The sequence below is a fragment of the Nematolebias whitei genome, chromosome 3 (genome assembly GCF_014905685.2).
Source record: "Nematolebias whitei isolate Nwh7 chromosome 3, NemWhi1, whole genome shotgun sequence".
In the NCBI taxonomy this organism is placed as follows: domain Eukaryota; kingdom Metazoa; phylum Chordata; class Actinopteri; order Cyprinodontiformes; family Rivulidae; genus Nematolebias; species Nematolebias whitei.
The window spans coordinates 38406294-38410688 of NC_056500.1; positions in this window are offsets into that span (position 1 = coordinate 38406294).

Consider the following 4395-nt stretch of genomic DNA (forward strand, 5'->3'; position numbering starts at 1 on the left):
TCTCCCCAGGTTCAGAGCTTGGACCTACAGGGGAGAGGTAGAAGGTTGGCATCGGAGGAGCGGAGGGAACGAGAAGGAGTGTAGTAATGGAGTAGATCGCTCATATGGAGGGGCCAGATTATGGAGGGCTTTGAATGTGATGAGGAAGATCTTGAAATGGATGCACTGAGTGACGAGGAGCCAATGGAGTTTCTGCAGAACAGGAGTGATATGTTCACGGGAGCGGGTGTGGGTGAGAAGGCGCGCAGCAGAGTTTTGAATATTTTGCAGCTTGTTGAGAGTTTTGGATGGTGTACCATACAAAATGCTATTGCAATAGTCGATTCTGGATGTGACAAAGGCATGGATTAGGATTTCAGCAGTGGAGAAAGTGAGTGATGGGCGGAGTCGTGCTATGTGTTTGAGATGGAAGAATGCAGTCCAAGTTATCTGTTTGACGTGTGATTCGAATGAAAGAGTGGAGTTGAGAAGAATACCAAGATTACGAATGAGTGGTGATGGAGTAAGAGTGATGTTGTCAAAGTTGAGGCAGAAGTTTTGAATGGACTTGGTAACACTGTTTGGACCAATGAGGAGTATGTCAGTTGTGTCAGTATTTGAGGAAATTGTGCTTCATCAAGATTTTGATGTCAGTTAAGCAATGGGTGAGGGTGAAGTGGATATTGGGGTTTATGGATGTAGCAGAAATGTAAATCTGTATGTCATCAGCGTAGCAGTGAAAATGTAGGCCATGACGACAGATGATATTACCAAGGGGGAGGATGTAAAGGATGAAAAGGAGATGACCAAGCACTGAACCTTGGGGAACACCCTGGGATAGAGAGGTTATGGAGGAGGGGCAGCAGTTGATATGAATAAACTGTTGCCGGTTTGTGAGGTAGGACTGAAACCAGGACAGAGCAGAGCCAATGATGTCCAGATTGGACTTGAGACAGGGAAGGAGGATGGAACGACTGATGGTGTCAACAGCTGCAGTGTGGTCCAGGAGGATGAGGATACTGAGCTGGCCAGAATTAGAGGAAAGGAAGAGATTGTTGGTAACTTAGAAAAGAGCTGTTTTGGTGATGTGTTTTGGATGAATACCAGGCTGGAATGGTTCAAACAAGCTATTGGATTTGAGGTGGGTCTGAAGTTGATCAGCTATGACTCGCTCTAAAATTTTGGACAGAAATGGAAGACTGGATGTAGACCATAAGTTTTTGAAGTTATCGGGGTCAAGAGTACTGGGGTGATATCTGCCAACTTGAGAGACTGTGGAATAGATCCAGAAGTAAGTGAAGAGTTGATGATTCTTGTGATCAGAAAGGGAGGTGCTGGCAGACATCTTTAACACCTCACTTACACTGGAGACAGTTCCCACCTGCCTGAAGACTGCCACCATCATCCCAGTCCCAAAAAGCTCTACAATGACTGGTCTGAATGACTATCGGCCAGTGGCCCTCACCCCTATAGTTGTTAAATGCTTCGAAAAACTGGTCATGACCCACATCAAAACAAATATCAACGAGGACCCTCATCAGTATGCATGTAGTGAACTAGACCGAAGGTCAAAACCTTGACCTAAGGACCAATGGGACATAACTTGTCATTTCATTGATTTGCATCCAGAAATACAGGTTGACCCATCCTGAGACTTTCTTTCTTGAATCAATCAAGTAAAAAAGACTATTCTCTATTATCATTACTATTTTACAAATGTTTGATAATCAAATTGTGTTTTAGTTCAAACCATTATTAAATGTTGAAGTGAACTAATCATTTAAATCAACTGTGAAACAGTAATAATGATTCTTAATCCTCATTCAAAGAAGAAATCAGGTTAATATGCATTGTCTGATTTTCTGTCTTCAATGAGCGAAGTTGTAAGTGTGTCGAAGTTCAAGTTTCGGTCAACTGAAAGTTTACTGAAAAGAAATGTCATGTTTAACTTTTACAGCAAGATACTGGAGAAGTGGCTCCACGAAGTCTGAATTCTCCATAACAATCTTTCTGTCTGTTCTTAAATAATCTTAATCTTTTCCTTGACTTTTCATAACACCTTACATCACAAAACACACCTCTGTTTTGGTCCATCGACCAATCAGAAACTCTCAAATGAACCGGAAGTGACCCTTCTTTAAATGTTGACACTTCCTAGTTCAATGTCAGTTCAGCTCAGTCTTGAAGCTGCAGTAAGCTCAGTCTTGAAGATGGAGTAGCAGTTCTGAAACTCAGCAGTTCCAGAGTTCATGAAGGCTGGAATTCAGGATGCTGATGAAAGAAAAATCAAGCTGAACCAGAGAAGATTCTGGGAATTATGAAAGTCTGTTTTGGATGACCTCCACACGACTCTCGAGGATTAGCTGTTCTCACGGAGACGCTGAAAGAGTTGAAAGGAGAGCTCTACACCAACGCTGAAACTATCTTCAGAAAGGTAAAGGTTCGATCGTAACCAAGCGTACCGTTGGGGCAAGCTGATTTCCAAAGGAGCGTGCATGTTCTGGTTAAAACAGACAAATTCCCTCACACATCTCTCTGTAGATAAACCTCATCTTTCCATCTTTAAACTCTCCTATCTGCTAGCAAATTAATCCAGATATTTTTAGAAATGTCTGAAGCAAAGTTTCACCACCGCCGTGTGGTTGACGTCTGCTATGATTAATAACGTTTGTCGTTCTGCTGGAAGTGAAAACAACCGCCGTGTTGTTTACCACTCCTGTAAAACTGATTTAATAGCTGTCGTTATTCTCAATTCTTGCCAATTAATGTAAATGTGTGATGTGTTAAACTTGATTCTGTTAATAAATGACCCACTGTCGTGGTGAGTCAAAGATAATTAACGTCTCACGTCCACATTTTATTACATTCAATGCACGTACATTATACAGTCCAGAAAAATGAAAGAATCCGTTTTAACAGTATGAATATATCTCATCCATATGTTCTACTACATCTGGTGGCCCGTCCGTACGTTTCCACTACATCTGGTGGCCCGTTACGTGTTCATAAATGGACTGTGTATGCGTGTAATAATTGATTTTTCATGTTGGCATGAAAAAAAAAAATTGCAGATTTTGCTGTGATGAAACGCAGCGTGCTGAGCTGCGGTGCTTGGAGAAAACACTGCATGTTTACGCTGTGATGCTTTGAAAGCTGAAATTGTGAGTCAGTATGTCTGTTTAAAAGCTGAATTGTACGTCTGTTTTGTGTAGCTAAGCTGATGAGCTGTGGAAAGCGTTTATTCTGTTTAAAAGGACGGAGTTTCTGCTGCAGACCCGGTTTGGGTCCGGTTCTGAGAAGTTCGAACGAGTTTGTTTTAAATGGTTTAACAGACGTTTTGCCACGGAGCGCCGCCTCCGTTAAAGCTCAGAGTTGATTCGCTACATTTTTTAACAGAAAATGGTGCATTTTGACAGTTTAAAAGACGAAAAGTTGACGGACTTATTTCAGGCTAAAGACTAACATGCTAGTTGGAAAAACGATGCGTGATTGGTTAAAAACGGCTGAGTTGGAACGCTGTGATTCGCTGAGAAGTGAGTGACGTGCCTACGTCATTTCCTCTCACCCCGTTGTTGCTCTGTCATTGGTAGATTCAGTCACGTGACCCGGAAATGAAAACTCGTTTTCATAGGGATTTTCAATCTGTTTTTAAAGCTGAAATATGCTTTAAAGTTGCATTCTGATCCGCTGTTACGCTTTTTCGAAGCCTAATTGTTGAAATTTTGCCACGTTAGAGTTTAAAATCCGTCATTAAATGATGTTTTTGAACAACGCTAGTGATGCTAATTTTAAGCTAACAGCTAACGACCGGATGAGTGACGTGTCACGTCACTTCCTCCATGTCAGATGGTAAAGCTTGGTTGCACCGAAAGCCTTTGCTGTGCTTAAAATCACTAAATGAAGCTGACACAAGTCCCCAAAAAACTCATGTTCATGCAAAGAAGTCGTGCTTGTTGAAACAACGCCACGTTTAAGCTTTAAAACCGTTCAGAAATGTTGATTTTAACCGAGTTTAGCCGAAGCTAATTTTAAGCTAAGCGGCTAACAACAGGATGTCAACAGAACGTCGACAGGACGTCGTCATAGACTCCTGCTGGTAGAAAGCTAAACACTGCCCCCTCCTGTGGAAACTTGATATCACAGTTTCACTTGGTTTTTAGGTTAATTTTGAGTGAAATTAAACGTATTTATTTCTGTAAGATGAATTGATGAGTTAATAAACGTTCTTCAAGTTGAATGATCACTGTTATCTTACATTTAAAAAGTGAAAGGTATTTATGCAGAAAGGCATTTACCAACACATTTTTATTCACTGGTAATTCCTTAAGAAAAAGGTGCAAAATAAAAAATTAGAAACTTTTTAAAAAAAGATACAGTTACAGATATTCACAGAGTTGACAAAGTTTACTCATTTGC